The sequence below is a fragment of the Schistocerca gregaria genome, chromosome 6, assembly GCF_023897955.1.
Source record: "Schistocerca gregaria isolate iqSchGreg1 chromosome 6, iqSchGreg1.2, whole genome shotgun sequence".
NCBI classification, from domain to species: domain Eukaryota; kingdom Metazoa; phylum Arthropoda; class Insecta; order Orthoptera; family Acrididae; genus Schistocerca; species Schistocerca gregaria.
Window position 1 is genome coordinate 506383423 of NC_064925.1, and position 13438 is coordinate 506396860.

Consider the following 13438-nt stretch of genomic DNA (forward strand, 5'->3'; position numbering starts at 1 on the left):
GGTATATTTGAAACGGCAATAAAAACTAAACGAGCAGCGATAGAAATACACCGTTTGTTCCAATATGCTTGAGACAACAGTACATTTTCAGGCGGACAAACTTTCGAAATTACCGTAGTTACAATTTTCAACAACAGATGGCGCTGCAAGTGATGTGGAAGATATAGAAGACAACGCAGTCTGTGGGTGCGCCATTCTGTACGTCGTCTTTCTGCTGTAAGCGTGTGCTGCTTACAACGTGCAAGTGTGCTGTGGACAACATGGTTTATTCCTTAGAACAGAGGATTTTTCTGGTGTTGGAATTCCACCGCCTAGAACACAGTGTTGTTGCAACAAGACGAAGTTTTCAACGGAGGTTTGATGTAACCAAAGGACCGAAAAAGGATACAATAAAGGATCTGTTTGAAAAATTTCAACGGACTGGGAACGTGACGGATGAACGTGCTGGAAAGGTAGGGCGACCGCGTACGGCAACCACAGAGGGCAACGCGCAGCTAGTGCAGCAGGTGTTCCAACAGCGGCCTGGGGTTTCCGTTCGCCATGTTGCAGCTGCGGTCCAAATGACGCCAACGTCCACGTATCGTCTCATGCGCCAGAGTTTACACCTCTATCCATACAAAATTCAAACGCGGCAACCCCTCAGCGCCGCTACCATTGCTGCACGAGAGACATTCGCTAACGATATAGTGCACAGGATTGATGACGGCGATATGCATGTGGGTAGCTTTTGGTTTACTGACGAAGCTTATTTTTATCTGGACGGCTTCGTCAATAAACAGAACTGGCGCATATGGGAAACCGAAAAGCCCCATGTTGCAGTCCCATCGTCCCTGCATCCTCAAAAAGTACTGGTCTGGGCCGCCATTTCTTCCAAAGGAATCATTGGCCCGTTTTTCAGATCCGAAACGATTACTGCATCACGCTATCTGGACATTCTTCGTGAATTTGTGGCGGTACAAACTGCCTTAGACGACACTGCGAACACCTCGTGGTTTATGCAAGATGGTGCCTGGCCACATTGCACGGCCGACGTCTTTAATTTCCTGAATGAATATTTCGATGATCGTGTGATTGCTTTGGGCTATCCGAAACATACAGGAGGCGGCGTGGATTGGCCTCCCTGTTCGCCAGACATGAACCCCTGTGACTTCTTTCTGTGGGGACACTTGAAAGACCAGGTGTACCGCCAGAATCCAGAAACAATTGAACAGCTGAAGCAGTACATCTCATATGCATGTGAAGCCATTCCGCCAGACACGTTGTCAAAGGTTTCGGGTAATTTCATTCAGAGACTACGCCATATTATTGCTACGCATGGTGGATATGTGGAAAATATCGTACTATAGAGTTTCCCAGACCGCAGCTCCATCTGTTGTTGACAATTGTAACTACTGTAATTTCGAAAGTTTATCTGCCTGATAATGTACTGTTGTCCCAAGCATATTGCAACAAACGGTGTATTTCTATCGCTGCTCGTTTAGTTTGTATTGCCGTTTTCAAATATACCTGTCATTTTTGAAACAACCTGTATATCTCCCAAAATATTACAGCCGAAATACATTGGTGTCCAAAATTGAAGCAACAAACGGAAATTCTGCAAGGTAGCGTTTATTTTGCCACACAACAATATAAACAGGTGAAAGTACAGACAACGTAAAGAATACAGAACTTAAACTACTGTAACTTGCATAACGGTAGACAAAAATACTGGCAGAGTACCGGGCGTGAGTCGTGCTTCGGTAGCTCAGATAGTCGTGTTCGGTCAGAGGGTAACGTGCCCTCTGCAATAAAAAAAATAAAAAAATAAAAACTGAGTTAACAGATCAACAACGAACTTAAATGGATGTCTTACGACGTCCGCCCCGACCAGATGCAACGAACTAAAGCGAACAAAATGGAAATTAGAAAAAAAAGATGGTAGAGCACTTGCCCTCGAAAGGCAAAGGTCCCGAGTTCGAGTCTCGGTCGGGCACACAGTTTTAATTTGCCAGGAAGTTTCATATCAGCGCACACTCCGCTGCAGAGTGAAAATCTCATTCTGAAAAACGTTTTTCGTTATTTTTTTCAAATTAACGAATTTACACACACATTCCGGTAACTAGTTAATGCGTTCAGTACGGAGTGTAACCATCTCTGGCAGCAGTGTAGGACTGAAAGATGTCATCAGTCTCATGTTGAGGCAATGACGACCACTCTTCCTGTAGAATTGCTCACAAGTCTTAGAGAGTGGTTGATGGATGCTGAATTGATGCAGCCCGTCTCCATAGTGCATCCCGGACAATATTTCTGAGATTCGAAACGGAGATGGAGGAGGCAACGCCATGCGTGCATTATCTTCCGTTTCTAACAAAACATCAACCACCCGTGCTGTTTGAGGTCGAGCATTATTGCCCAGCCGGCCAGGGTGGCCGAGCGGTTCTAGGCGCTACAGTCTGGAACCGAGCGACCGCTACGGTCGCATGATCGAACCCTGCCTCGGGCATGGGTGTGTGTGATGTCCTTAGGTTAGTTAGGTTTAATTAGTTCTAAGACTGACGAAGTTAGAAGTTAAGTCCCATAGTGTTCAGAGCCATTTGAACCATTATTGCCCATCAATACGAAGTCTGGGCCCTCACTACCTCGCAACAACCGCACATGGGGATCCAAGATCTCGACACCGTACCTGACAGCTGCTAAACGTAACTGATTCATCCGTACAATTTCATGAAGAGGTGTTAGAGTGCTCAACATAATCCCTGCTCACCCCATTAGGGATCCTCCCCGATATCGGTCTCTTTCCACAATGTTTCGCCCCGAATCATGTTCCACGCCCCCTCCACATACGAATTCGTCGAGAATTACTCTCCAGACCATATCGGGATTCATCTGCGAGAACAACATTGGCACACAGTTTGATCATCCTGGTGACATGTTGACGACTCCGCTCTAGACGTCCCTTTTTGAGATGCGCGTCAGAGGCAGACATGCAGCAAGTCTTCAACAATAAAGACCACTCTGCCGAAGCCTTCTGTACGCCATTTGCCTCGATATAACACGTCCAGTGGATGTTGCGAGGTCAGATGCCAGTTTGCCGCGCAGTTCTAAGGCAGTACAATGGTGCCCTTACAGCCAAATAACAGTCCTCTCTCTCTGAGGTCACACGTGGCCAGTCCTGTCCTAGTCTTTTGCATAGACGCCACATTCGAGAAACAAACAAAACGGTTCACTTTAAACCATCAGCCCACATCAGGTTGCGACTGTCCTGTTTCCATTCTTCCGGTGGTCCACCATTGCAGAGAGTCTGGTGGGCGTCTTCTGTGTACCATGCTCCACCGTCTGTGGCTGCGTAATGTCAATGTAACAGTCTTAGAAAATAAATTTACCACGAGAGGCATTGATTAGCCACCGTGAAGAGAACCGACGTGGCTAAGCTGCATACCATTGACACTGCATTCGAACATCCGCATTAACTTACATTTATCCTCTCTGAAAACAAGGTGCCAGTCAGCGACAGAAATTCTGAATCCTTCCTAAAGTCGCTGAACGAGGAAATTTCAAAGTTCAGAAAAGCGTCATTAGTAAATGGTCTGAGACTGCCGTTCACCATATCTGGCAGATCGGTCGTGCGACCTCACGCATCTCGAGCTGTCCTACGGCCTTCCGTGAACCATTCCGCACACACCCATTACATCGCCGAAACACTACGTTACACACGAGCAGCAGTTTCCCGGATGGTTGCATCACATTCTATCATGTCAGTAATGAGTCCTCTTTCAAATTCACTGATCTGACGGTACTATGCTCACAAACGTCTGCGAGGCATCCAGTCCGCCTGCTCAAGTCACACTGATCCATTACCCCTCGGTTTACAGCGACAACAAGAGCCGCAGGCATGTTTTGCCGGTAGGTGGTTTTGCACCGCGATGTAGATGTTTACCTTGAACCCACGGGTCTACATGGTTCAAATGCTAATTATTTCTGCACAACAAACTAATTTACAGGTCCTGTGAACATGAACGATCTATCTCCAGCCGTTCAATGTGTTCTGTTTTCTTCTTGAAGATGAGTGCATCAGTATTGCAGACACATGGCGTACAGCTAAATTCCGCATGCGCCCTCCTAAGTCCTCCAACACGGCTGCTACTCGTTATTCGGAGATTTACAGCGTGAGAGCACACCCTAGAGTCATCTTCGACCAACAGTCTGCGGGCGCTCAAGTGGAATGCCTTTCACCTATGAGACAGAAGGAACTACCGTTAGACATGTCCCAACCGCTATACACCCTACACGAGCTATGGCAATCACCGCTAACGAGACGACTTTCACACTCGAGATTTCTGATTCGAGTCTCCGTGGTTGCTAATTTCTGGAGGTGGTGTAGCGGACTGTCGGGACGCAGAATAAGGATCCGTTTGGTAGAAGAAATAGTCAATGGGGTGCTTCCGTACACCAATCGTACCACAGTGTTCTCCATTTAATTCCAGTTCACCCCACATCTTCATGGAGTATACACATAACGGGATACGTATGCAGACTGAAGCGATATATACATCATAGAGGTCTGAGAGTTGAAAAGGTCTCTGGAAACATATTTGGTCGACAGGGAAAAGTTCCTGATACGACTGTTGGATGAAATACCCCACTCCCCTTCTCGTGCTGAACTATGGACGTTCCTACTTAGCCACCATAAGAGCTTACCCTGCGCCTCCTTTGGATCCATATTCAACGATAACAAAACAACCGCACAGCATTTAAAACTTACACGTCGCTACCACCAACTACCACCCACAGTTAAACGTAAGAAGCAGGAAACACGAAGGTCGTAAGAAACCAAACGTAACTTTTTGTATCAGATCTTGTTAAGAATGAAATTGTTTTCAAATATCGGAACCACAATAAAACAAGACACAGAACGCAGTAACTAAATTTATGATTTTCCTGCGCGAACTGCTTCGTACCTGCACTAAAATAAAAGGTAGTTGTAATCTTCCAAGCAAAGTTCCCCCACGATTTCCATTGGCTGTGTGGCAGGTGTAGGATCTCAAATCCGGGTCCAGTAATTTCCGCCTAGGATTTCCATTAATCCTGTAACATGCTTTTAAAAATGAAATAACTTTACGATTACTTTGAATGAATGTCTGATCTGTGGAATGAGTACTGAACTCGAATAATCGTGTAGCGTGTTGTAAGTGCAAGCGGTATGCTTATTCCGTCTTATTGCTAGCAAAAACTTTAAACGAATTGATTGGGCAATGCAACTCCCAATACCAATAAAGACATACATTCACTACAGAATACAGTCAGCCCCTTAGACACAGAATCATCAGACCCTGTTCAAAAGTGATAGATTTGGCCCCTGCGTAGATAAAAAATAAATAAACTGTCTTACCTCTAAAGCAGCAACGGAGTAACGCGATGTATTCGGGCCTCTCATGAAAAACAAAAATATACTAGCTACAGGTTCAGCAGTGTGCAATGCTGGCCATAATACTTGAAATCCACATGAAATTCTTTTGGCTGATAAACGAGAGTATTTAAGAAAATCCAAATTCTTTAAGAAATATGGCCTGGACAGGGAGGCGGTACTGATTATGGTAAATTACTAACACTTGCTTTTTTTTGCAATATTATGTTGCAAGTTAAGTTTTTCTTTTCAGAAACATCTGACAACTAAAGTTACATTATTTATGGTTGATTCACAAACAATGAGATTTAAACAGCAACAACTTCACTAATCCAACATAAATGCAAATCATCAGATTGCGTATAGCTCTGTTAATAAATCTTTGAAGCAATACCAAAGTAAAATATCTAACTAGCCTTATTATCAAATCAGTACCTAAAATTATTCTAACACTTGGTGGCTTCACACAGCACACCACAAAAACTGCCGACTCCATCGTCTTTCCCTCACAGACAGCTACCTACAACTGTGCGCCAACGCTCTCTTACTGCAACACTATAATAATCTCAGACCAGAAGCAGTACCTATGGGTCTGCGGTCTTACACAGTCAGCGATATAAAGCCTATCAAAGACATACGTCGTTTATAAAATCATATTCGGGCACCACATACAAATGTGCCCCAGTAGACTCCTTTCAATCCTATTATCGGAATGGTCTTAATCGAATGTTGTGCAAGTATCACGCTGCAGTATTGTTAAGACTTGCATATTTTGTTGACTTTCACTTCCAAGTAAGGCGATGCCAGCACAACGAATGCGTAAATGCTGTTCAAGAAGACTGGCATTCTTCCTTACTGAAACTTTCACTAGGAGCGTCTGCTTCAAGGAAATTGCTTAAAATGTGACTTGTTTACTCACAGCCGTTTCAGTCATGCTGACGAAGAGAATACCCGCTTTAACAGAACTGAAAGCTTCGTGTTAATATGAATGCTGTGCACTTTCAGTATCATGTCGTTTCTCACCGATACTCATTACTTTTGTAGGCTATGTTGAACAGGAAGATGGCGTGACTGTTAGATTTATTTAGCCAGCATTGTGTATAAACACAGTGGATCGGCAACACAGGATGACAAGCACTTTATATGCACACCAATTCCGAGGTCAGTACTAAAACTCGCGATCCTCTGGCACTGGAAACTCACTTGAACGTCTGCCGGTTTGTGCTGCTTATTATGTAACATAAATGCCAGACGACTTTCGAAATAACATCAGTGCCTTAAGCCGTTTCCTGTGTGACTTACGCCATCACAAAGCATCTGTCGACACCTAGGGCTAGGGTGATGTCACGATGTGTTCACCTCCACTGTGTAGCGATCACCTTCTGGTAGCAAGACGCTGTGCAAGACGCAGACAGTACAGATCTGTTATCATGGATCAGCAGTGCTTTAAAATAAGTACACAGGCAAAAGAAAATCTGTAATGGCGTAAAATATTAAGTGTCGGCAAATATGTCTCTCCGTAACCAACTCTGAAAGCTATAGTTTTCACCCTCCACGGCTCTCTGCAGAGTGTTATTCCCTGACTTCTGTATCACTCTGTGTGTGTGTGTGTTTTTTTTTTTCGTATATTCCTTTCCTATTTGATTCTTCATCTTACGTCTACCAAATTTTCAACGTTCTTCTACAGCTCACACCTACAACGTTTCACTGAGCTGCGAAAGCAAATGTTTCGGTCACATTGCCAGGAAGAGGGCTTACTATTCCCAGTAACAGTCGACACTGAGATCAGTTATTATTTCACTTATATATTATTCACTTATATATTATTTCACTTATATATGTATTATTGGCATAAGTCCATAACCACACCTTAAAAAAATGTTTCGTACTGAAGTTCGGATACCAGTCAGCGAAAAGTATACGCTTTCAGTTTACAGTAAGGAGACCCATAAATCTGCCAGCAGATCCATTAAAATTCAGAGTCTTTCCTCCCAGCGTTCTACGTAATTGCACCTGTGCCTGCGAAGGGACTTTTAATCGGTCAGACCAACACCCAGTCACTGCACTGCCATATTAGTACCAAGAATCGCCAGCCTCGCCAAGCCGCGAGACAAAGGTAAAAGAGACCGAACTCTGACACAGTTGATAACAGTACTGTAGCAATCCGAATATATATACATAAATTTCAAGAAAGGGCTGCTGGACTGGAAACGTAAGACGCAAACAGTCTCTGTTTATACTCTAACTGGCTCACTGAAACGTTCTCAGAGCCTCAATGATGAACGAAATATGGGTCTTATTTCCTGATACCTTAACGAATGCGCTGTCATCTTGTCCCTTCTTTTAGCCATTGTTATCCATATGTTCCTTTTAGAGGTGATTCAGTTGCGTACAACGGTGTGCCGCAGGTTCTCAGACGTTATAAAGTTAGTATTTGCATTCATTTTCCTCAGTTGCTAGCTTCAGTCGTCTGTCATCACAAAGATATTAAAACCTCCGTGTTTTGCAACTGAAACGTTGTACTTGAGCACCAGACGTGTTCCCCAATTTATTTTATGCATTCAGTGGTATTCATTTTTGTGTCCTGTTCATGCAATCATTTGTTGTTCTATATACTCTTAATGCCGTGGTATTGGTTTCTTCTAGTAAACATCTCTTTGCACGTAACCTATGCTGTAGTATACGACACATGCCGGCGCTACTCTTGGTCCAAATGCTTTATAACAGACTTCTTTCTCGACTTAGAGAGTAACAATTGCCGGGCGACATTTACTAGAGCACAATTGCGGTCGTGAAATCTCACACGCTTGCTCCAAATATGAAATCTCTCTACGGAATTCGGAACTGCCAAAACCATTACGCATCAGATCCCGTTGAACAAGGGTTCCTCAGCCTATGACGGTCTGTTACCGACTGCTAGAGCTCACAGTAATGTCTCAGTTTTATGAAAGCTTTTAGGCATCTTAGTCAGCAATGTAGCCGAACGCCTGGGATGTTTCTCGCCAACGTTACTCTGATAAGTTCTGCCCAGCTATAAACAAAACCACACACTTGGCCAAATTTGGAAAACCAGAGACATCTTCCTGACGCTATGGGAAACCCACTGAAAACATCACCGTCCCCACGCAGTTCAGAAAGTCTTCCGAAAATCCAGCGCCAGAAAATTGCAAATAAATGTACTTTCGTGACTGGTATGTGGAGCGAATGACAACTTTTTCTGCGAGTAATATGTTATCCGACTCTTCCTGGAAAGCACTCTCTTTGAATTTCAACAATAAACCTCTCCGTGATGCACAAAGCCTGTATTGTAACGTCTGCCACAATAGTTTGTTCAACATGTCCTAAACGCTTTAACGCTAACCAGTCGATTCCGTGGTGGAACGCAGCTCTCTTCTTTGGATGTTGTGCATCTCTTCTATTAATCCAACCTGCTGAGGGTCCCAGACGAATGAGGAATACCGATGAAAAGATCGGACAAGTGTTTTGTAACGCACTTCTGAATGAATTACATTTCCTTCAGGTTCATCCTACGAATCTCTGTTTAGCATTGTTTTTCGTACTAATTGATTTATCTTGTCATTCCACTTAAGGTTGGTCTAGATAGTTACTCCTAGGCATTTTACGGTAGTTACTGTTTGTAGCAATTTGTCACAGTAGTATGCACTGGTTGGAGCTCGGAGACTTCGTGAAAGTAGCCAGAATGAGATTTTCACTCTGCAGCGGAGTGTGCGCTGATATGAAACTTCCTGGCAGATTAAAATTGTGTGCCGGACCGAGACTCGAACGCGGGACCTTTGCCTTTCGCGGGCAAGTGCTCTACCAATTGAGCTACCCAAGTACGACTCACGCTGCGTCCTCACAGCTTTACTTCTGTCAGTACCTCGTCTCCTACCTTCCAAACCTTACAGAAGCTCTCCTGCGAACCTTGCAGTACTAGCACTCCTGGAAGAAAGGATGTTGTGGAGACATGGCTTAGCCACAGCCTGGGGAATGTTTCCAGAATGAGATTTTCACTCTGCAGCGGAGTGTGCGCCGATATGAAATTTCCTGGCAGATTAAAACTGTGTGCCGGACCGAGACTCGAACTCAGGACCTTTGCCTTTCGCGGGCAAGTGCCCCGTCCTCGTGAAAGTAGTTATACAGCCAAGGGGCGTTAATTTTGACTTTGGAGCCTCGTGGTTAAAAGCACATAGTAAACACCATTTTAAACTTACGCTGTTTTAGAGTTGTTTTCATATCGGGGAAGTGAAGACAAATAAACCGGGCCCTACAATAAATGCCTCCGAGTAGAATGAAATTTTCACTCTGTAGGGACTGTGCGCTGATATGAAACTTCCCGGTAGATTAAAACTGTATGCCGGACCGAGACTCAAACTCGGGACCTCTGCCTTTCGCAAGTGCTCTACCCTGAGCTACCCAAGCACGACTCACGACCAGTCCCAACAGCATCAATGCCGAAAGTACCTCGTATCCTACCTTCCAAACTTCACAGAAGCTCTCCTTCGAAACACATATCGACGAAAAGCAAAGGTCCTGAGTCCGAGTCTCAGTCCGGCACACAGTTTAAATTCTCCAGGAAGTTTTAAGGTTTCCGAGTACTTCTGTAGAGCAACGGCCTATGTGACCAAAAGTATCCAGCCACTCCTATGTAATGCGGAATCGACCGCTAGAATTCACGAAAGGCAGTCCTGCCAGTACAGAAGGAGGCGAGGAATAATACGTTGTCAATAGAGAAGCAGTAACCGCAAAATGGATCGGCCAGGAGAGCTTAGTGACTTCGAACGTGGACTAGTCACTGGATGTCACGTGAGTAACAAATACAGCAGGGACACTTCAGCGCTTCTAAAGCTGCGAAAATGGATTGTTGGTGATGTGATTGTTATGCGGAAACGCGAAGGAACAACCCAGTAAACCAAGACCAGGTGGATATCACTTGTTGACAGCGCGGGAGGGGAAAAGCATTGCGAAGGGTGGTTGTATAAAATTCCACGAAATCGGCAGAGGAACCACTCGTGAGTTCCAGCAATCTAGCTAGCAGAGTGAGTCAAACTTTTGTGTAGTCAGTGCCATGTGAGGCTTGAAGTGGTGTAAAAACTGACGCTACTGGACGACTGGAGCGATACGTCGCGGTATGTTCTATGGCAAGCCTATTGAAGGGTTTGGGTTTCGCGAACTCGTGGAGAGCGTTACCTGCAATCATGTATAGTGCCAACAGTAAAGCAAGGAGGAGGTCGTGTTCCAATACCGTTTTTCGTGGTTAAGGGGTTGTCTCCTTACTATTAGTAATAAAAGGTTAAATCCGGAAGGATATGAACACATTTTTCGACATTGTGTAGTTGCGTACAGTAAATGAGAGATGATGATTGTTTGTCTCTGCTTCTTAATGCACCGCGTCATAAAGCATCAGCCGTGAGCCAATGGTCCGCAGCTTCGGGATTTTCTCCTCCTGGGGACAGTGTATGTTTGTGTTGTACTCATTATCTCATCATCGTTCGGGAAGTGGCGAGATTGGAACTGGAAAGATTGGGGACTTGTACGGCCGCTGATGACCTCGGTGTTGAGCGCCCCACAAACCAACATTATCATCATGATCATGAGCATCATCATCATCATCATCATCATGAGCCAATGGTTTGTGGACAGAAACATTCTTGAAATGGACTGGCCTGTCCCGAGTCCCGACATCAACCCAACGGAACATCGACTTCGCTCCAGCATCCGACCTTCTGTACATTCGGCTCTTGAGGAAAAATGGGCTTCCATTGCTTCACACACATTCGGTCACCTCACTGAAAGGTGTCTCAAGCAAAAGCGAAATGTGGACGCACCTCACATTACTATCCACTAACAAGTGTCCGCATACTTTTGATCAGATGGTGTACGTCGCGTAATTTACTAGACGCCGCAGATCTCAAAAACTGTGTGGAGTTTGACCGTGGCCAAGAGTAAGATTTTGCGCGGCGTCACAAAATTTCCAAGTAGGGGTGAAGGGAGTGTTAATTAGGCTGGAGAGTCTGGACATCCATCTAACCACAGTCTTGGCAGCCCATATGTGTGACACTTGCATTGCCGTCTGTTGATCGCTGCAACCTAGCCTCCCTCTTAGCGTGAACTAGCGACGTGTCTAGCGTATCCACAGCGAGCACAGACTTTGTCGGCGTAATTTGACGTCGCCATCTTCTGTTCGCTGCGATTTAAGCTTGCTCAGAATATAAAGTACACGCTCGTTTAGTGAGTCCACAACGTACGTGCACTGTGTCCTTATAACGTAGCATCGCCATCTTTGGATCACTGCAACGTAGGCTCGTGCGTCGAGCGAAGCAGCGACGCACTTACCGAGTCCACCACGTGCACGCACTGTGTCTGTGTATTGTGGCATCACCATCTTCTCATCACTGCAACCTAGGCTCGCTCGTCGCAAAAAGCAGCGACGCATTTAGCGAGTCCATCGCGCACACACTGTGTCTGCATAATATGGCATCACCATCTTCTGGTCGCTGCTATCTAGGCTCTTCATGGCGCGAAACAGCAGTGCACTTAACAAATCTACCATGCCCTCATGCTGTGTCTGCATAATATATCATCATCTTCTGCTCACTCCGACCAATTCTCGCTCGTCAGACAAAGCAGCGACCCGTTTCGTGAGTCCACCGCGGGAACACACTGGGTCCGCATTATGGCATCACCACTGTGATCACTGCAGCCTAGACATTCTCATCGCACAAAGCAGCGATGCATTCAGCTAGTCCATCGCGCACACACACTGTGTCTGCACAATATGGTGTCTCCATATGCTGATCATTGCAACCTTGGCTTGCTCGTCGAGCGAAACAGCAACGCGTTTAGCGAGTCTACCACACACATACTGTGTCTGCGGAATGGGGCATCACCATCTGATCAACGCAACCGCGGCTCGCTCATTGCATGAATCAGCGACACGTTTAGCGAGTCCACCAGTTGCACACACTGTGTCCATATAGTGTGCCATCACCACTTGGTGATCACTGCAATCCAGGCTCCCTCGTCGCGCAAAGCAGCGACACGTGTAGCGGATCTGTTGTGTGCACACACTGGGTCCATGTACTTTGGCTTCACCATCTCCTGATTGCAGCAACCTAGGCTCACTCGTCGCGTGGAGCAGCGACGCATTTAGCGGGTCCATCGCGCTCAAACACTGTGTTCGTATTGTTGGGCATCGCCATCTTCTGATCGCAGCAACCTAGGCGCCAGTCGCGCGAAGGGGTGTTCAGCAAGTCCACTGTGAGCGCACACTGTCCGCGTAATTTGGCGGTGACGGGCGGGCCTTATTAGTGCCGAGCAGGCTTTCGTACTCCGGCCCTGTTCCCGGCCCGTCTCGCCTTGCGGTTCCTCGGACAGCAGCTGAAGGAATGCTGCTATCGATATTAAAATTGACCCTTCCCTTCTCTTCCGCCCCCTCCCCACCTCACCCCTTACCACGGTCTGTCGAGCAGGGTCAGCGCGCATGGTCCGGTCGTTGATTAAATCCCCCCGCCGGTCACATATTATTAAGCCGGCGAATCGGCAGCTATTAGGCGAGCGGGCCACCGTTATGTTTCGCAATTAAGGTGTCCCAGCAGTCGCGTGGGCCCGCGTCGCCGCTGTCGCTGGCTTCTCCAGTTCCGCGTTTCTCCGCTCCAGTCGTCCAGCGGGGCCGAGCCGCTTCCTGTGTGCCGGAGCAACACGATTTTCGGACCTAACGGCGTTCCGAGGCGTGTCCCCACATCTTCTCCACCTACCGGTCCTCCACTGTATTTCGAAGCGATTATTCCAGTGCGTAATGACGACCTGCAGGGTCTCCATTTCCCGTTGAGCGAACCCGACAGAAATCAGAACAGGAACGGAAAACGAAAATAGAGGGGAAAAAAATCTCTCCAGTTGTCGTACACGGAGTTACTCTAGCCCGTTCAGCAAGAGCAGATTTTTTTTTGTTCTTGCTCTTGTTTTTCTTATCCTCCTTCGGCCTTCATGGATTACGTAAATTCATCTGTTCCAATCAACGAGATCCAGTCATCTCCTCTGTGGTCTTCACCTGTC

General features: G+C 46.1%; 1 protein-coding gene across 4 annotated transcripts in view; it reads left to right on the forward strand.

Annotated features, from left to right (window-relative positions):
• Positions 1–13438, forward strand: part of LOC126278314 (transcription factor AP-2-epsilon) — a 750640-nt gene that overhangs the window by 455724 nt on the left and 281478 nt on the right. The gene's annotated exons all lie outside the window — the stretch shown is intronic.